The sequence below is a fragment of the Geospiza fortis genome, unplaced genomic scaffold, assembly GCF_000277835.1.
Source record: "Geospiza fortis unplaced genomic scaffold, GeoFor_1.0 scaffold40, whole genome shotgun sequence".
Classification (NCBI taxonomy): domain Eukaryota; kingdom Metazoa; phylum Chordata; class Aves; order Passeriformes; family Thraupidae; genus Geospiza; species Geospiza fortis.
This window is the reverse complement of record NW_005054297.1, coordinates 15,521,914-15,544,416: the sequence shown is the minus strand read 5'-3', so window position 1 is coordinate 15,544,416 and position 22,503 is coordinate 15,521,914. Positions and strand designations below refer to the sequence as shown.

General features: G+C 33.9%; 1 protein-coding gene across 1 annotated transcript in view; it reads right to left on the bottom strand.

Annotated features, from left to right (window-relative positions):
* The window catches only part of TUSC3 (tumor suppressor candidate 3), a 107,540-nt gene that overhangs the window by 27,158 nt on the left and 57,879 nt on the right, over positions 1-22,503 (bottom strand). The window lies entirely within an intron of this gene.

Below are 22,503 nucleotides of genomic sequence, written 5' to 3'. Positions count from 1 at the left end.
GCTGAACAAGAATTATTTCTGAGGGACTTCTTCCATATTTATTAATGACAAAATAATAAAAGAACAAAAGATACAGCAAGCCTTCAAAGAATCATACTTTGTGGACTTCAGAAAAAACTCAGAACTTAAACCTCTCATTAGGAATAAAACATTGCTATCCTTAAAGCCTTAATTCCCATGTTACAAAATGGATGGAACAAATGCAACAAATATCTTCCCTCTAAATGTGAAATATGACACAGAGTACCCAAGTCAGAGACTTCAACAGAGGATCTCTGAAACAGCATGTTGGTAGGCTAGGGAAGTTTGAGTGACACAGCTTAGCCTACTTGCCTAAGGAAACAAATTTTTTTGCAATTGTGATGCCTTGCTTAACAACTTGACTACTTTTTAATCAACTTTAAAAAACAGTAAAAAAATTCTGAGAGAAAAGTGATGCTACTGCACATTTCATTACAGCTGGACAACCAAAACAGTGATTCTACTGAAAGAAAAGCTGTGATAAAAGTTCAGCTGTTAATAGTTGTTCTGGAGTATGGACTGCTTGCATAACATATGGAAGCCAAACCATAATACTTCTAATTAGGAAACAAAAGAAATTGAGATGTTTTTCATGAACAGCATTTCACAGAATCACAAGGTTGGAAGACACCTTCAAGATCATCAAGTCCAACCCATGCCCCAACACCTCAACTAGACCACGGCACCGAGTGTCACATCCAGTCTTTTTTAAACACACCCAGGGATGGTGACTCCACCACCTCCCCGGGCAGACAATTCCAGTACTTTATCAGTCTTTCTGTAAAAAACTTTTTCCTAATATCCAAATTATATTTCTCTCAGTGCAGCTGAAATCTGTGTCCTCTGGTTCTGTCAGTGCTGCCTGGAAAAAGAGTCAACCCTCACCTGACGAGAACCACCTTTCAGGAAGCGATAAAGAGACTTATCTCTACTTTTCAGGAGAGTGATAAGGTCACCTCTGAGTCTCCTTTTCTTCAGGAGGCACAACCCCAGCTCCCTCAGTCATTCCTCACAGGACTTGTGTTCCAAGCCCCTCACCAGCCTCGTTGCGTCCTCTGGATGTGCTCCAGTGTCTCAGCGTCCTTCCCAAATTGAGGGGCCAGAACTGGACACGGCACTCAAGGTGTGGCCTCACCAGTGTCAAGTACAGGGGAAGAATGATCTCCTTGGTCCTTTCTCTAAAAACACAAACATATTGGTAATAACAACTATTTTCTGACTTCACAAATATCTCTTTTTGCCCTCTGATGCTGAGTACAATCTGGGATAAATCTCATTAGTCTCAAAAGAATAAATAAAATTAAAGACAAAGTATGCACCTAGATTCTGCCATATATCTATCTATTCCACGGCGTGGAAGTGTGATGAACTTCACACAATTGGTGTTCTGACAAAGAATGGTCATGGCAAAACAGGAAAAAGAGCTACAGTACAGTAGAACAGAAGGTTTCCTGACAAACTTTACAGATGGAAGAGCTGAAAGAGCCATTCAGCTAAGCTCATGTCGTTGGTGTTATCTAAATTATGGTTTAGAATCTAAGACTAGTGAAAAAAAATTGTATCTTTAAGTTTCTGTTCTCCTGGGTCTGTAGGAATATTTTCTTTTGACAAAGAAATTACAGCCGTTTTGGATAAAGCCTTCAGCATAACCCCATATACCTTTTCATAGTATTTACGACTCAAAAGATGTTTTTAATTTCCTAGTCAGCAACTGAAATATTTTCTCTTTTGAAATTCTGAAGTGTTATTTCAATTGAATTTCAAGCTGTGAGGAATAGAAGGTATTTTCACTTAAATACTGAAGTGCTGCAAGCAGAAATGAAGATGGACAGACTACTATGACACTAGTTGCAAAATACGCTGAAATCAAAGGGCTGTGAAAAACAGAAACAAAAAGTTTACTTTGTAGCAAAAGTAAGAGCAGGTGTCAATGCCAAATTACTTCAAAGCTACAATCCAATTAACAACAATGGAGAAGTTGGCAGACTGTGAATGAGTCTGTTGTTCTGATAAAGACCAAAACATTTACATTGACATCTGATGATAAACATTAGGACCCTTAACTACAACTGAAACCACAGATGATTGTCAGGGTCAGCAAAATGTTACTAAAATAGTGCTGTATACAGCTACAGAGATATCAAAGTTTGGCTATAAATCAGGTGGTACTGAAATCCAGCAAACAGAATCCTATCAATGCAAGCCATACATTCGGATTCCAATTGTCACCAATTAATAAAATTTCTAAGAGATATGGGAGCACAGCATTAATGCAGTGGGGCGCTGAGAAGCTGGATGTACGATACAGACGACAGAGTTAAAATCACTGGAGTAAATGGAGCAAGAAGTGTTATCAGTGAATTGCTGAGGTTAGTTTGTGGCTCCTGGGCAAGCAGTACAAGTCTTCTCATCTTAACCCTAAAAGCAATGCAGTGACTGGAGTGCACTGTACTCCCTAATTCAAGAACTGCTGGTGTATCACAGTGCTGTATTTTTGCTGCAGCACAAAATGAATGTATGAAGTTATAGCCGCTTTGGCGCCACTAACAGCTTCAATACCAAAGAGAGGAAACCTAACAGCCACAATACAGGCACCTGGGGTGCTTCCACATTCTCCTAATTCTAATGCCAATGCTGTGGAACATGACAAGGTTTAATTGGCGCTTATCTGGAAGGGAGGACAATACACCTTTAACAGGTTCCTGCATAAGTAGAAACATTCACCCATGATTGCACAAGCTGTGCTTGTCGAACTTTTACAAGCTATCTCACTCCTTCCAGACATCAAATTAAACAAGGAAGACCCTCCTGAAAAGATGGGAGATGCACCACCAGCAGTGCAGCAAGCATTTAATGAAATAAAAGTTATAACTCCACCTTGAGAGATATCAAGTTCAGGCAGTTAAACAACTTGAAACACTGAAGAATAATCTCTCAGGACACACCCCTCTGAGACTTGTGTTGTTTTCCTATTCCAGGAATAAAGCCAGAACACCCTCACTGAAGATCAAAGGAGCCTGTTGAAGTGGGGGAACTGCCATTCTCTCAATTTACATGAGAAAGCTCACAGAAAACAGCCAAGATGATGCAAAAACCACTTTTCTTTAGGCCCTTATAACTTTTTGGTTACTTTTGTGGTAACAGGAACCTTATCATAATCGATGGATTGTTCCTTTTTTAAATAAAAGGTCTATAGTAGACCAATTGTCATTTTTCTTTTTATAGAAACCTGCTAAGAGATTAAATTACGCTGTGATGAATGGATGAAACTCTCAGTTGCCACTATAACTGCCTGTATTTTCAGTTTATTAATGTGATTGTGATCTGTGTTTTCATCACGAGAGCCTTGTATGGAAAAAAAATTAGCAGGACTGCACGTTATCTGCACAAAAAATATTAGCAGGACTGCACATTTTATCTATTATTAGTTTGATTTTTCCTGATGTTGTCTTTTTACTGAAAAAAAAAAGGGTGTGAGGAAAAGCTTTTACGTTTATCTTATGGTAAATTTTGTCTCAACCAAATTTAGCCTTGGGATTGGTACAAGAATTCATATTTGGAGTCAAGGAAAATGTATTAGGCTTCCCAGGTGTTTCCCAGAAAGTTTTAGATTTATCATGGTTTGACTAAATTTTCCAGAGATATTAGCAAGTGAACTAAATAACCTTGACAAAAGAAAATGTTACATACAAAATGGTTGAGTACGCCTTCCTAGACCAGAAGGGGGAAATTCAAAAGAAAGAAAAAGCAAGCTGGGATAATACAGCTAAACTTAAAAAGGGTAATAATTTCCTTTATGACCCCACCAACAATAAAGCCACAACTTCTGTTTTGTGTCAGGATGAAATTACACAGAGCTGTACTCTATCTCCTGAAAAACAGAGTAAATGTAAATATGTGTTTCCATGAAAACATTTTATACAGGAATATTTTGTATTTTGTATGAAAACTTCATAAGCACAAGCAGTCTTGTTGAAGGTACACTATTACCAGTAATGTATCAAATTACAGAATTCCTAACTAGGCAGGGCTCCTTGTCAATTTTCCCCTTTTGGATTGCCTTAAAGGAGCTAACCCCAATTCCTGGCCTCTCTCTTGCTCTGCTCTCTTTTCTATTTCTTTCTAATTTCTCTACCTCCCATTTTACTGGTAAATAAAATCCCTACTATTGACTTTAGCATATGATATCTTTTGCACCCTAATTCTTGTAGAGGCATCTCTCGATAATTGGATGTTAACAGCTTGTTATCTTCATCCCAGTACAATCTCTCCCATTTGCTCTTTGTTTTTGCTAATTAACACTTAAGATCACAAAGAAGCAGTCACTTGGAGAAAAGAACTAAGGAAAAATACAGGCTTAGCATGATTGTAAAAAAAATCAAAATAGAACTGAATACCTAAAAAAAGGGTCAAAACCAAATTCCTAATACATTTTGCTACAGCTGATTTTAAAATTTCTATTAGTATCCTAGAATAAGCCTATACTAATCAGAATTGTGCAGCTGAGTTATTATAAAAAAAGTGTTCAGTGTTGCCCAGAGCAATTTTTTGTATGGTATATTAGGTCTAGTTAGCAAACTGGAAGAAGTACTGCTGACATGACATAGCAACTGAGTAAAATGAAGCCTTTAGTAGGACAAATTGAGAATACAAGAATCACTCCATGTTTAAAGTTTGAGAGCAGGCATACCTGACAAATAAGAATTTATTTCACAGTAACAAACTCTTTGAATCTATGCTTTATGAAGGCAGGTATAAGAGTCACTTATATAAAGGCATTGCTTAATGCACTAGGAGATGCTGCCTAATTATTAAAATAAAGAGTGAGAACATTTTTTTCAAAGGAAGTGCATGCCATTAAGAATCTTGTATTTCATAAATTATCACATTTGTGATGATGTCTTTTATAAAGTTTTGTTTATGATGTCAGGCAATCACTGATGTAACATAAACACCAGTAACTAAAAATTTTATGTTATGACACAAAACCTCAGACCTATTTGTTGTATTATCCAGCCTAAAATGAATACAAAGCAAATACTGCTGTCAGCAAGACAAACTGTATTTCAAGTTTCTTCCATCTTCTGTCACCAAGAAAAACACCCAAATAGTCAAGCATTGAAAAGTTCCAGGACTGCAAAAAGCAACACAAGTTTTATACACATTCCGAATTACCATTACATTCAAGGTTACACTGAAGTTTTTTTAAATGCTAGCTTTACTAAAGAAGCAACATTAATACATTAATACCTAGAAGAGGAGAAAAAAACAATTGAACAGTGAATGTCCATGTATTTGGGACAAGGAAAACTAGGAATTATTTGATGTGAAATAAAAAATTCTCTTATGATATTTTAAGGGATTGTTCATGTGAGACTTTGACACTTGGACTACAGTTTGCAAGGAAGTTAAGAGTACTACAAGTACTTCATTGTGAAATGGCAGTTTGCTTCCAGCTCAGAAAGGAGAGAATAAGTTTAGTCATATTCTACAAATATCAGAGTCAGTTATTTAATGTTCAATTATTGTGCCTCAAATAATAAAATAACAAAGTTGTACTTTTCAACAAAATAATTGTTTTGAAATAAATAAACAGGTGGCTGGAAAAATAAGTTTTTAGGCCAAAGGCAAAGATTAAATAATTAATTTCATTAACAAAGACTGAAATGCAAAGCAGACTTTTGAGAGCAAAAACAATACTTCATGATAAACTATTCTCTTCCTCTACAGTAAGAGAATAAGTTTCTTGGCCTTAGTAGATCGTGGCTTGCAAATAAGAACTATTCATTTGGGCAAAGTTGTTGAAAAACAAAACATTTAAGATGGTTCAGTTATAAGAACAGCATATTAATTGACTAGAAAAAGGCAAAAAACTGATGTCAAAAATAAAAAAAAGGGTTTCAACACACACCTCTTTACTTTATACAAGGTATGAAGCTCTAGTTAAAACAGCTCAAGGTGACTTTGGCCTAAGCAGATTCCCAGTCCCACATATTTGTACAAGAGCAAAGAAGTTTCTTTGTACCTGAAATAACTTGGATGAAATAAAGATTCAAAAGAAGTCAATAAGCACTTTGCTATTGATTTCAACGAGCCAATATTTCATTCTGATGGTTTATTGCTGATAGAATTTCAGAACATTAATATTTAGAAATATATATAATATTGAGTAAGCCACTTAATTGCACAGAACAAACGATAAAGTAAAACCATTTACTCTATATTAAAGAATTTCAATATAACATTTATTTCTACATAACATTTAGCTGCAGAAGGCTGAACTGGCTGTCACAAGAATAATCAAGCTTTCAATATAGAAGAATAGGCTCTGCAAATAACCTTGGGCAAGAGATTCAGCAAGTAAACTGTCAGACACATTTTTGGTGGTTAGAAATGTCTCTCTCCCACGTTCCTTCTAAACTGACCTGGATATTAATTATTTAGTGAAGCAAAATAGACTTACACTGAGTAACTGAACAAGAAAAACATGCAAGAAAAGTTTAATGACATCCTCCTAATGTTCCACGTTAAATCTGGTGTCACACATTTTGCAGTTGAAGTTTCTCAGGTGAGTTTTTTCTCTGCTTGTTATGAGAATACTTTTTTTTTTTTTAAACATGAGTGAATATAACTTGCTTACTCCAAAATGCAACTAACAGATGGAGCTCCAACTTTTACAGCAGTGTCTACCTTAAGAAGGAACAGTGATGGTTAGAAGCTTCTGTATGTAATGTACGTGCTCACCCTTCTCAAAGATTGTGAAGGGAAGGTCTGATTACACATCAGCAGGAAAAGAGTCACAGTCCTCTAAGTACTAAGTACTACTACTACTACCACTCTCAACTACTAGTACTACTACTACTATCTCTGAACTCCCGCTAGTAGGAAGCAAGTTTCAGCCAATTCCATCTAACTATCTTTTACATGTCCTAAAACTCCTTCAAGTGATATGGAATGTGGCATCTACCTTGATAAAGTACTCCAAAATATAAGCTATTTTCAGCACTAGAATGTACATCTTTATGTCTTTCCTTAAGCAGTTTAAGACCCCCCTGTTAGTGAACATCTTTTATAAGTATCTGTCTCCAGTGATCTACAGTCCCTCAGAAGTTAATCTGAACAGCTGGCATGCTTTGCAACTGCATGTATTAGCGTGACTGTGTATTGCTCCCTACCAGTCTACATCTCTTTTTCCCTTTCCCTTTACACCTTGCTAACTGCAAAGAACGTGGATTAGTATATACACTGTGTAAATGATTTAGGATGACCTTTGAAACAGGTAAGCTGGCTAGCAAAAAGCTAAGAGCAGCTTCAAATATGGATAATTGCTCAGCTATCTTAAACACACAATACCTTTGTTTTTAAAAGTTAGTCTGTGATATCATAAGTAAAACATTACCAGTAAGCTTCTGCTGCTATCAGACCGTTTTAAAAAAATTTTTTTTAGTTCCCTATGTACCTGGAAACCTGAAGATAGTCTTTTGCATACACATTGAAAAAAAACCCCAAACAACTACCTTCTATAGCAGAAAAGTGTAAATGAACCACTACTATCTGAATCACTCTGGTAGATTACAGTCTTCAGAAGCTTCTTCAAAGAACACTGTTCTTTATCATTATATGTACTAAATAATTGAAAGAAAACTTGTATAATAAATAAAGTATTTTTCATCTCATCTTGTCTGTATTTTCATTTATTTTAATTTTCTTTACTTTCTTTTTACATTTTGGAACCTTCTACAACAACAAAATCTACTAAGATTCAACCTGTTAAGATATGAAGAGAAATATGAAAATATATATTTGAAAATAATACCAGTTTAGATATAGGATTTTAACATTAAATATTTTTATCTTTTTTAGAGCATTTAATTACTCCATCAGAAACAGGAAAATTGAGAAAGAATGCACTTAACCATTGCTTCAACCATTTTTGCTTTCCTGAAGGCAGCTAGATTGGCAGGGGAAGAGATAAGGTAACTAAGAGCAGCAAAGCAAAAATAACCCCAAATTTAGCCTCATTCTGTAAGATAAATACTGTAGTCCAATCTTTCACGTACTATAAAATATGTATTATCAACCATGTACCTTGCTAAAATCAGTAATACTCTTGACAGAAGTTTACAACTTACAGAGTTCTTAGTACAACATCCAAAACTGATCTAAAGGCCATTGTACAAATTAAGTAGGAATCTTCCTGTCGTAACCAACATGCTTGTTATCAGCCTCTTGAGTGATGCTAACAGGGAAAACAGGCAACTTTATAATATTTGGGATACTGTTAACACACCAAAAGAACTATCTTCAGTAATAAAAGTTCCAACCATAAATATAAATAAAAGTTCCATATTACAAAATATGGTCAATTTTGTGTGATACTAACAAGTTCTAGCTTTCAGCAGAGACACAATTCTGCCTACACAGAATTCTACAAGCACTTAACATATTTGATTTTTTTTTTTTTGTTGTCTAACAATGACTTATTGGATTTAAGAGTTATTTTCATACACTTGAAATATTTGTGATTGCTGGTGAAACCTTAAATTCTGTGAATCTTTATTTGCTCACCTATATGTTAGAAGATCAGAATTTCATTTAAGTAAAATACAAATATTACCTCAGAATATCTAAACGCAGTAATTATTCATAAGACTATCTATATCTTTTAGTTGAGATAACACATAATTCTTGTAGAAATTATCTCAAATAATAAGAGAACTATTGCTAACAATGACCAGTAAGTCAATAGAAATGAAAAGATAGTCTTCAAAGCTCTCTACAGTCTACCAGTAGTGGTTAAGCCCTTGATTAATTTCAGTGTAAATACTAACAATATTGAAGTGGGCCGTGTGAAAGTTTAGCAGAATTTTATTACCATGCAAAATTTGCACAATACTTTGGAATGCACTGCTATTTTGTGCATTAGGTAGCCTATAGAAAAAAAATACCAATATTTAAGAAATAAAACTAACAAGCTACCCATGAAGAGCTACTCAAACAAATTCTCAAAGACAGGGCTTGAATGCATAATAAAAAAAATCCTAAAATGCCTTCGATGGTGATCCCAAATAGCATGTAACGGTATTTGTATATTACACAGTGTGCTAGTTTATATTCTGTATTTCACATTCCAGAGCAAAACTTTGAAGTTCCAACTCTTTGGTAATTCAACACACCCCAGAAAAAAACATATTTAATGTCAATTTACTAGAGAGGAGGTTAGAAAAGTGTTTGAAAATGACTTTTCTTTTTTTTTTTTCCCAAAATGCTCATAAAAATCTCTGAAAGACACCAGAGTGTTATTTCATACTGTATCAGGACTGACAGAAACATTCAGAATTTATTTTAACAGTCTGACATATTTATCATTACATTAATATCAAAACTGTATTAAAAAGTGAATTTCAGTACATGCAATGAGAAATTGGCTACACTACAAAAGCACTGATAATAGTGTTATCTCTTCTGTTCCAGCAAATATAACCTCAAAGAGGAAGCTTCCCTCTACTGACAATTCAAAGTATTCACATTATGACTCTGACACTTGCATGACTGATAAGAGACAAAGTCAGAAAAAGTTTGAAGGTCATTCTTTTGTCTCTCTTGAAACTGGTATTTTTAATACCATCTAGCAAGCCTTTTCTGGGAAACTCTTTCTTTGGAAATGCACTCAATTTGGGTAGATATTAAAATACAACTACTGTGTGACAGAAAATATTCTAGTCAGGTTTTTTTTTTTTTAACTTGACATATTAAAAAAAAGTCAGGAATAATAGAACTGACTTTTAAAATTAAAACAAGCAGCACTGCAATTAGGAAATATACCTATACATACAAAAAGTTTTCTGGTTATGTTAAAAGATTAAGCTTTTAAAACTAATTATGTCTAGGATCTAACTTGAACATGTATTTTCACTCAAATTTCCAAAGAGTTCTAGAGAATTATAAAAATATTAAAGGACTGAAAATTGTGTTGGAAAGTCAGGGGAAACAGGATAAAAAAAATTCTATGGTGTAACTTGTTAAATACACAAAAACTGTATTCATAGCATGTTAAAAAAAGCAAATTATCCTCACAGAACATTACAAATGAATATATGACAAAGGGGCCAGGATTCAACTGATGTAATACTTCCAAAAATTACAGCTAATCCACACTGAAAAGTTTTTTACATACAGAGGATGTGACACATTTTTAAATTATTATCATGCATAAATAGCTTGTAAATTGTTTTACAGTTTCTCAGTTGAGAAATTAAATTTGATAATTAAACAAAAATTACATCAAACTTGTCACTAAAAAAGCTAAGTAAGTCAAGATGTTAAACTGAAATATTCATTAAATTTATTGTGAATTTGACTTAGCTATTAATTACACACAGACACCCTCCCAATTCCCTACCACACCTCTTCTCAGCACCAAAATTACTTTACAAATTTGGAACAAGGAAGTTTACCCTTTGGTATATTCATTTTATAAACATTCATTTAAAAAGGCATTTTTACTGTCAATAAAAAATTACAAGATTGAAGAGAAAGGATCTTCAACCTAAGTAGACAATATACTTTCACATCCAATGTACAGTCCAACAAAGCCCTTAACTTAGCAAAGCATTTAAGTCAAGATTCTGAGGAGCCTACAGACTCTGGTCTTTTCAAGAAATAAGAGAAAAGAGCAGTACAGTGCTACTAACATAAAAGCAGACAGGACTCACAGATGTATTGTTCATATATATATATATATATCAGCAAGAAATTTACATATATTTAACATATACAATATCATATTCTTTTAATGATCTTTTACCAGAATACACCTGGTAAAACATAAGACACACCTTTTCTTAGGAACAGGCATATTGGGTACAAATCTGTGATTGAAATGATCTTCATGGAACTAGAACTTCTTGCACAAAATCACTCTTTGTATCAGAATGAATTTCAAAATTTGACTGGAAGAACATCACAATTACTGATATAAAAATGCTTATGTTGAGCTGCTGCAGACGAAAAGCCTATGTTTCGATTAGCAAGTAATGCATTTTAATTCTTCAAACCCAATATACACACTGCACACGTCTCAAATAGTTCTATTTCACACTAGTTCCTCTTTGGTCCAACAGACTGAACAAACCAATACCATCTGGGAGTGTATAGGCAAATTCCTAAAGTTCACCTTCTAGCATTATTTCATGCAAAAGGATCATAGGTCATGTGCCCTGTTTATTTGTAAACCAAAGCACAGAAGGTGGGCATAAAGGTGTCATGGGCACCAAAAGAGCAACCCTCACCTGAACTAGGCACCGATGTGAGTGAACTTTCATGATTTGTAGGACAATGAAGTCAAGAGATAACTGAGACCCCACTCATGGAGAAGGATATTGCAGAGTAGAATAATTGAATAACATTCAGAAAAAGAACTCTTTGCGGTAGAATAAAGACTAATTTTCTAGGTAGAGTGGAAACAAATACTACTAAGAGAAGACTTCAAAGATCAGTATATGACACCTGGCAGATTCCATTCTCATTTACCTATTGATTCCACAAGAATCAATAATATTTTAAGTGTGCTTTTGATATAAAAAGGGGCACTATAAGGACACAGGAAGCACAAAATAGTTTCAGGTAAAATGACTTGAGCTAATTCAGTAAAATAAACTGAAATAATAATAGTAACACATTTTAAACTTTCAATTTAGGATTTTTGCACTTGAAAAGAGCTCAAATGAAATGAAAATTAACAAGGGAAATCACACACACTAGAAAAAATTGGTGAACTGAGTGAGTCAGAGACTAACCATTAAAGTACCTTAAGTTATCTTGAATTTATATCCTACACATCTTAAATAAGCAATTAATAAATTATTGACCTTTCAGAGAAGAATTCCAGAACTAACTGATGAACAATCCCCTATGGCATACAATGAACAACCAGAGCTCAGAAAGAATGGAAAGAAAATAACTAACAAATACATTTCCCTCTTAAAAAGTCAAGAAACTTAGGGACAAAATAGAAGTTGCTAGGAAGCAAACTGAGGTGGCCCCATAGCAAACAGGTAGCTCACATTTCAGTCATTAAAGCAGAGAAAAAGCAAAAAAAGTTAATATGCAGTAAATAGTGGTAATAACCCAGTTTCTTAATTCTGTAAATATTTATGATTAATAAAAGCAATACAAGTATCCATAGCTGGCAGGGTGCATCTATACCACATAAAAATTTGCAGGAAAACTCAAAAAGCAGAATTCCAAAACTAGTATGAGTCTTAAAGCCCAGCAACAATTTTATGTATTGATTTGAGACAAATCTATCTGCCCATGTTAGAGTAAATCTACAGAAGAGCATACACAGAAACCAAACACATCCTGAAAAGAAGGAAATAGAATTTCAGTAACATGAAATGTTTCTGAATAAATTTTGAAATAAAGAGCAATTAAACATGCAAAGGAACACGAGAAATGAGATGAAATACAGCACAGTTGATCCTAAGAGATAGGTTCCAGATCCATTAGATACAATCTTTTTTTTTAAAGTAATCAATCCTCCTGGCAAAAAAAAAAAAAAAAAGAGCTACTATTTATCTGGACTTTGGCATTTCATTCCTTTATATTTAAAGGTGTTTAAAATGAGATTAGAATAAACTTGGTAAGCAGTTTGAATAACTGGCTCAACAGGAGACAGAACAGGCAGTTTAAAAATACATAAAGGAAGTCTGTATCTTGAGACTAATTTATGAAATTTGAAGTTGATGACTTTGGGTGCAAAAATTGGTATTAATGAATTCAACTGAGGCCAGAAAGGAACTGAGATAAAAATCACCACTACTTTACACAGGAACAACTGAAAGTCACATGAGTCCAAAGTCAGAAGGATTTCTGACGAAGACAGAAATGCTGTTCTCATTTTATGGAAATAACTCAGACAGGAAAAAGTATCCATTTTATAAGTATGGCCAGAATGTGATTAATATATGTGATCAAATAAGTCCAAATCAAGGTACAAAGTGTTGTATGCATGATCCACCCAATAATTAAAAACTTCGTTTGAATACAAAAGGTGTCCAAATAGGACTGCAAAATGAGTCTGGGAGCAAAATCTTAAGTGAGAGACTTTGTTAAGATATATTTGCCCATGACTGGACAATGCATAAGGGCCCTCCTGCTAACTGCATACCCATGAACTACAAATTAGGCTTTAAAGGTATTTTTGAGATCACAACTATGTAATATGGTGGAGACGACTGACTGAAAAGAAAAAGGGTAAAAGAGAAAGAAAACAATTCAAACAAATATTATGCATAAGGACTGAACTTGTTAGCTTGGTATTTATGTTAATAACCCAACTAAACAGAGGCTCATTAAATAAATAAGCAGATGGATACTTGTCACCTATAGCAATAAAATCTAAGATCCTGCTGGAAGATATTTCTGCTTTTTGTTTGTTTTGTTGGGGTTTTTCCTCAGTTATCCTTTCCTTTTTCAAATTGTTGTTCTGTGTTTACTATTCCAGCTGTGCTGTCTATTTTCAGGATGTATTTTGCCCTGTGCTATATACACCGTCTTTTTTGCAAGATAGCATGTTCAGAGCAGATGTTTTTAAATTTATACAGAAAATAATCCTCTGAGTAAGACTGGTTTGAATGTGTTTTTAACCTGCTCCTTCTAAATTTTTTCCTCAGCTTTAAAGAAGCTTGCGTGGAGGAATTTCAATTGTTTGTTCTTCGCTAAACGAAGCTTTCCAATATTTTAGCAGAGGTAGGAAATTTGCAAATTAAACAAACAGAATAAGCCAGAAGAAATACAAATTAAAGTCTTTGTAGTGTTGGTTTGTTTTGGTTTTTTGTTTTTGTTTTTTTTTTTTAGTTTTTCAAAATATTTGTAGACCGGAATTTGATCCAGTGGGTTTTAAAGGTAAGAGCAATACAGTAGACCACAGGTCAGCCTGAGCAATACCTGAAGTGGCATATTCATTCACATCACAGCCTTGTGGTTCTGTATTTTCCAGAGCTAATTAATAATAATGTAAGTGAATATTTATTGGGATTTTTAATGACTAATAGCATAATTTTAAAATTCTTAAAATCTGTTATTAAACTGTACAGCCGATCCAGTGCTTGCATTATCTCCATTTACTGCAGCACACTTCTAGCTAAATGCTCATCCAGTTCTTTACAGGGCCATACAAAAGGGCTGTGGGTACTATCATGTTGTACTGGTTTTAACACCAGCAGGCAAATTACACTTCAAATAAGTCACTTACCTCCCTGCCCTCCTTTTGGAAATCTCCTCATTTCCAGCATTAAGAATATCTTAAATGACAGTACTGGACAAGACCAGACAGTATTTATTAAGTCATTATGACACTGATTGAAGTGTTCTCTGTCTATAAACAAATAAAACATTAACAATAAGACCTACTCTGAAATTTTTGTTCTTCAATGACTCTGGTATTTAGCCACACAGAAAACTATGGAAAAAATCCTACTTTTATACATCTGACAGGGATTACTCTGGTTAATATGAACTCTGGAATATTTTTTTTCTTTGAAATATTTTTTAGAACACTGAGTATAAAAAAAAACATAAACCAAATTCTTCTTTCATTCCACTGACCCATATTAGGAGTGTGAGAGACTGTAAATGCAGACAACTTCCTTCTTTTAAATGGTAGTGTTATTTATATTTCACGTAGAGCATTTTGCTATGCTAAGAGACCCCAGGACCTATAAACATGAAGGAGATTATTTCATGCTTTTGTTTACTGCTCAAAAGCTAGACTTGCAAGACTGTCAGTAAAGAACTCTTTTTAATTTGTACGGTACCTTAAGTTGGAGAGCTGCAGCCTTTAACAGCTTTGGTTTAAATATTAATGACAGACTTCTGTGGGGAACAGTGAAAAATGCCTCTTCTTTTCAGTACAAACATATACAGAAGAACTACAGTCTTTTTCAAATAAACATGAAAGTTTGATACTGTGAGTACTGAATACTAAGAGCAGGTGATGCACACAAAATCTGCTCCTCAACCCACTTCTGTACATAATATTAGCTTGACAAAGATGCCTTTGAAATCTTTAAAGAGCAGATCAATTATAGCTGTTATGCACAAGCAAATTCTCCTAAGATGGGCTATAATCCTGCAATGTCTTTTTAAGTGATAGACAGAAGTGTGTGTGCCTAAAGGCTAGTGTGAAACAAAAATAATTCCTTGTTGTAAAGCTTGTGTAAAGCCTACTCCTTTTGTGAACTTGCTTCTCAACAATGTGGACATAAAAGAAGTTTGAATGCTGACCAGAAACCAGGGTAGAAGTTAAATTATGTCCTCCCCATACTCCAAGAATAAGGACAAATCAGTTTGAAGACAATAATTCCCTTACAAACATTTTGGTGACTTGAGAAATACTGCTTGCTGCTTACATAGCAAGACAATTGACTTAGCAATGTCTGCTTCTAAATATAAACATTTATAATGTAACAGCCATGTAAGTGATTCTTGAGCAAGATGTAATTGGAACTAATATAAATCAAACTTTTCACCAAATAGTTTAGCTTGAACATGTCCTTTGGACAAAATGGAAGAGCAAAAAGCTTTAATATTAATAACACATGTTGTATGGTATTTCTGGTAACAAAAGCTTTATAGAATTTGGAAAATAATTTTCAGATTTCCAGGATATTTTACAGTGACTACTGAGAAGACAAAAGTACATATGTATACATTCAAATTCTTTTATCATTACAATAATTAGAATAAACATAAGCACAACAACAACCAATGAACACTAGATAAAGAAATTATTAATCTAAGAAATACAAAAGAGTCAGGAAATAAGGTCCTTAATTTATTGAAAGATTCTCATTGTTTCTTCTAAAGCTAGAAAAAAATTCTTTCTGCTATTGAAGCATTATTGTGCCAAAAGGAAAAAGAATACAAACATGTTCCTCCTTCAAGTTGATTTTCACAGTTGCTTTGAATAGGTCTATTGTTACAGAAGTCACAAACACCACCAACTCCTCCTCTGCTCCAACCAACTACAAAAACAGTTGAACCCAACAGTCAACTCCTGCTTTTACCAGAGCACCTACTTTCACATTCTGTTCATATGTATAACACTGCCAAGTACCAGCTTATTCTATTTTAATTTTAGTATAGGAATAGGTTATGCCTATCTGAGCACACCAGATGAAGTCAAAACTGACTCCTCAGCTACCAGGGTTCAGACTCTGTTTAACCTTAATTCAGTTTTGCTGCTAGAAGTGGGGAACAAAAAAGGAAACTACCAAGAGCAGGACTCTTTTAAATCTCAAACCCAATGGAACAAATAACAGTAGTTGCAGCATCCTTAACCTTGAGAATATTTATAATGCTTCAAAAGACTACGTAAGCAAAACAAGGAAATATGTAAGGAAAGCAGGTTTGTGTGTCTATCCTTGACTGTGACATATATCTACATAATCTGTGTGGCAACTGTAAATAAAAAAATTAAAAGCCTTATGAATGATTCAAAGAAAAGAAAAAATGGAAAAAAAATTATAAATTGCTAATTAATATTCAGAAACTCAGAAATATTTGATATCTAATAGGTGAGGTGTATAGCACCACCCTACTTGCTTTTGAAGGCAGAAGAAGAGACTGCAGGTACCAAATCTTTTAGTTTACCTTTTAATTTAGTCCTTATATGTTCTTCTACTGTATCTTCCTTCAGTAACAGTCAGTTAACATGAAAGGTTAGCCAAAGAAAGGAATTAATGCTGCCACCAGAGCTAGACAAAAAAAGTCAGAATAATTTTTGTTTCCATGAAAACATACAAAAAGCATTTTATATTGAATAAAATATCACGTAGCAAATAATATTTGCCTTGCAAAAAAGAAAAAAAAACCAAAAATATAAACCCTACCAAAAGTTCCTTACATTCAATAAAAAACCACGATAAAAAATGAGTAACAACAATAAAAAGGTATCTTTTTGAACCAGAGATTCTGGGTGAATTAGTCCATGGAGGACTATCTGAAGTATGCTGCTTCATTTACATTAACACACTCAAATGCAAGTTCCTTCTCTTGACATAGTCCACAGGCATAAGAGAAGTGAATCTGTTATACAGAAATGACAGCATTAGAGCTAACTAGCAAAACTATATGGAAAGGCAAGAGCTCACCAACTCTAGAAGGCTCTGCAGGATAGAAAATATTTTGAGACTTAGTATTTCACAAGACAAGTCCCAACTGCTGAAATTTTACTTCAGGAGAAGAATCTTGCACCCATTATATTGACTATGTTTCTAGTCAATATAAAGAGATAAGATTCACAAAATATTTGATCAAAAAGAGCAAAAAATGGTGTTGCACAATATGGAAAATATGCTCCTTTCTTCTCCTCTGCCTTCCCCAGTCTCAAAGTTGTAGGATTTTAGAAGAAAACAATTGTTTAATAGGTACAAGAAGAACATCTGCATGGCTCTATTGAGAGAGCAGAATCTATACAGAGAAACACCTCTGACTACTCCAGGCATATTTTTCTTGTTTTCAGTGTGGATTTTGTAGTGATATCATAGTGTCACTTGAGCAAAAGTATGCTGTTAGAAGCTCTGAAAAGCTGTACCACTCATCTAAGTCCAAATTTTATTGAAGTCAGTGTTAAATTCTAAATAAGAACTTGGCTAAATCAGCTTTACTGAAGAGGAAGATAAATTTTACCATGACTGTTTCTGAAGGAAATTAAAAACAAAAGATAAAATAAATTAAAAGGTAAAACTAAAAAAATTTCTGTGGATGGTTAAACACTGGAATAGGTTGGGAAATCTCTAACCACAGAGACATTCGAAATTCTCTTAGACAAAGCCCTTTGTCAAAGAGAAAGAGCAACCTTTGAGCAAGCAGCAGGACTACACAATCTTCAAAGTCACCTATTAATTGTTTTAATAGATAAGGCTCTTACCATATACATCTCCACAACCAGTAAAGTCCAGGAAGACAGAAAACTAGATTTCTGCATGGCATTTAAGCTGGCTTTACAAAAATGGTGGTTCTTGTTCTGTTAGCAACAGAGGAACATGAAGCAGTTATTCCCATGTGCCATTCTGGTTTTCTGCCTTAAAGTATATTTTACTGCATTGCATTATTGTTCTATCTTCAGATACCTCAAAAATTCATGTATTTGAGGCCTTCCTGATTTCTGACATAAGAGCTGTTCTGCAAATGCAAGTAAATGGCTTCTAGTAAATTCTAGTAAATTCTTCCCACAATAAAAAAACAAAGAGTACCAAGTATTGTGTAAGGTTTCCCTTTTCTAATGTCAAGGTAGAAACACAGGTTATACAGAATGCCAGATACAATCACCCTTGAATCTTAAAAACCTTGCGCTGCCAATTGATAACTTTTTTGACTAAATCATGACAGAAATTTAATTTAAAAGCTTCAGAAACCCTTTACTTCTTGTAGCTTCTGAATAGGCTCACTGCTTTGATAACAACAGGAAAGCTATTTCATTAAAAAAACTCATAAGCAATGCACTCTTCATTTCAATCCAGCATGCCATCATAATTAATTGGCCATTCCAATAAAATATTAAGATCTATTTTCAACAGTACTATGGCTGTGATTAGTGGCAACAGATGCATCAAAATATTGCTGTAGTAAGAGTCAGGCCAATCTGGATACCTTATGTTAGGTACTGATAATAACCTGTATGAACTCTTTTTTTATCTGGAAGCAAGACAAACAAAATAATTTATCACACAATAAAGTGACTTTTGTCTGTATTGCACTGCTACCATCAATGTGGCTACTTTTCTAAAAGTCAGGCATTACAAAGACAATCTTGGGAAACTACTTCAAACATGCTGCCAGATACACTGAAGGCCAAAGGACAATGAATTTAATGTGACTGACTGAGCTTGAAAGGGTGAGTTGTTATTTAAAAATGTTTCAAGAAACCATTCCATAGATTTTAATTAGATTCATATCAGAAACCATAGAAGAATTAACCTTGGTGACATTTTGTCCTGCTTAGCAGTGGAGGATAGTGCAAATTAAGAATCCTAATATTCTTAGCATAAATTTTTCAGAATACCTTTGTTTTGTACTAACAAATGAAAAAAATATACCAGCAGTCAAATATATTTTTCATTTAACTTCAGAATCTTAGAGCTTACTACATAACTGTATCAGCAAAAGAAGTGAATGAAGATCAGTGGTTATAAAACCACAAAAGGTAAGTAGGGAAAAAAAAAGATGAATAAGTTCTACAGTTAAACAAATATTTATATTTAATGTGATATTAGAAAGCATTTTATGTAAAAGATCTTTTAATATACAAACTGCTTCCTAAGGACACAACTTGTGTTATACTTAAGGAATTTCAACAAGATTTTAAATATAAGACAATAAAAAAAATCCAATTAATATAGTGGCAAATACTATTGTCCATTTCACAAAGCATAAACTTACACAAGAAAACCACCTAATATCTGATAATAAAATACCATATTTTTCTCTTTACACAGAAACTTTTCTAACTTTTAATACTTTTTTTTAAGAGAAGGCAAGAAAATTACGAGCTTTGGAAACCATGTTAATTCAGCATTTTGGATCAAGTTTGTCCTTTTCCCTGTTCTCATTTAGAGCAAACTTCCAACCATTTAAAGATGCAATCTTGAGCATATTGCACAGTAAAAATTGTAGAATTTGTATGCATAATAGTAATAATAATAATAAAGGCAGCTAACTCATGGACAGATATACATAAATGCTCTCTTAGCCATTGCTGCTATTTGGTTAAAAGTTGATGAAAATCTAGTGAGAATTCTTTGCTGTTAGGTCAATTAAATAGCAGCAGAGCTACCTCTACAGAAGGCTCAAACCCATGTAATTGCTTTCTCCATTTCTACTTCTCCCACCACCAGCTCTATACAGGTCAAGCTCTGAATAAAAATCAAAGTCTCACAAGGCTTTACACACAGACACCAACAGAATGTTTAATTGTCACTCTCAGTCCCGGTAAAACAGGTTCAGATTTTAGAATAATAGAGTCAGTAAGGGCCCAATCCTAACCAGATTATTTGGCAAAAGATGGGGAACCCTAGAAATAAAACAGAAATAAAGCACGTGTCAAGATCGAAGACTAGCACAGTTTCATAAACCTAAACCAGAACTGAAATAGCAAACAATGTTACTGTCTGATTCACCTTTCTACATAGAAATGGATGCCCTTCCATTTGGACCCAAAACCTGAAATTAGCTGATAGCAGTAGGGAATGAAGGAACTACCTACAAAAACTGCAATAAGAGAGACCATCAGCTTTATAGAACAGACCACACAGAAATATATAAAAATATTCCAAAGCTTCAAAGAGTACAGTCATGCAGTTAAAGCAGCTTAGGAAATCATAAACACAATGCAAAAGCCAAGTTTTAAGAACTGGTGATGTTACGTGCACAAGATACTGACAAGAGTAAGTAGTGTTGTCTGAGCAAAGGAAACAGATGTCCTTTCATCTTTTGAAAAACCCCCAGGAATTTAAGAACAAATTAACTGTCATCTAAAATTACAGCAAGAACAAAGCATATAATAGGAGATATTTGAGGCAAAGAACAGTTTATGAAGACATAGTATTACCATTTTCAAAGTCTATATATGAAATAGGAAAAACTAAGAATCCATAATTTTGAACCTAATAATAAAACTATTAAGCTTGGTGAGCTATTCCATGCATCCTTTTAAAACCAGAAATTTCTGTGGTAATACTGTCAACAAAGTTTCACAGTATTACATGCAATTAATCCTTGCAAAAACTTGGCATGCGAATATGGAATTGTTACTAAATGCTAGACATTGGAAAGAAAGTGGTGAGTTAAATTTCACCCAGATGTAAAGACAGCAGCTAGTGACAATTCAAAAAGTGTTACAGTGAATTATCATGGTTGAATAAATCTCACAGAAGGCTAAATAAGCAGATTTATTGCTTCAAATTCACAGAAACATAGATAAGTGTTAGGAAAATGTTCAAGTGTTATTTGAAGAAAAAAACCCCAACAAACCACAATGTAAAATAGGTAAGGATTTATAGCCTACTTACTAAGCTCCTAACATTTTTCTCAAGTTAGAGCTTTAAATGACAACTATACTGGTCAGTGATAGCTTAATTAAAGCAGGATCTTGGCAATCCTGCATTTATTCTTCTAATTCTTGGAATCTAACTGGCTTTACTTACTGTCACATACAAAGTCGTTAGAGCGCTGACACATATGAACAAGGAGAGACAGTTGAATCAGAGGCACAAATAACTTACCTGAAGTCATAAAAGCCAGAAAAGAATGCATTTCGACCAGTACAATATATTAGTATCTAGAATTTAGAACCATTTTGCCATTATTTCCATTACTTAGCTGTGTGTTCTAACATTCCCAAAGTAGTAGCACTTCAGACCTGCGGGATATGAGTTCACACTCTGAAAATGCAGACAAGCCAGCAGAAATTCAGGAATATTTTAAAATTATTAAATGCAGAGTATACTTCCAAAAAAGGCCTTTAGGACAGGCAATGTGTGTAAAATTGGATATGGTAAAAACTGATTTGTCACAAACAATGCTTTTTTTATTCAATATTTCTTCTTCCTGTCACTCCACTGAAAAGTGTCATAAATTTAATCCTGCAAGGCAGTAATGAGCAGTAATGAAAAATTCCAAATTTTCATAAACAGCATTTTATTGAGATTATTTATGCATCATCAAATCTATATCTGAATAAAAAAGTTCACAGATGAAATCCTGTTTTACTATGACATCAATATTCTGCTTCATTCCTGATAAAACACAGATCAGTAAATGATTTCAAACCATCCTTTTTTTCCTACTCCAATTAAGATATGACACAAAGGGAGCTTAAAACAAGTCTTTTCTTTAAGATGTAATACAGTTTCCTTTAACTAGTGATGGACAAAACAGAAAATAGCTCAACGGATTGTGAATTATTAAAAAAAAGTCTTCCTGGTTATTGCAAGTTTTGTAGATTCCATCTCAAGAAATTGCTTTAAAAGTGGTAAATAACGAGGAGTGATTAGGAACTAGCCAAGGTCATTTGTACTTTCCTAACAGGCAAAGAGAGTTTATTCTTCTGAGATCTGATGAACATTTGTTAACTTGTGAGCAGGGAGAAGCAAGTAAGGTAATCTTTCATAGACAGCAGTAGCAGGATATAAAAGTAATTTTGGCAAGAGTCAATAGTAACTACTTAGTAAAGCTGATAAAGAGATTAAATTGAAGGAGCACAGAGATACAGGAAAAAGCATTCTGTAAAAGGTAGTGGAAGAGTTATAGACATGATGGAAAATGGTATAAAGCACATGAGCATCTCCTTTTCTAACTGAAATGATTGGGAAAGGAAGGTAAGAGGTTACAAACCTCAAAGGATTATGTAAGAAAAGGTTTGTGTAGCCTAAATGTAGGAAACAAAACATTTGTTTTCTACTGTGTGAGGAAGCACAT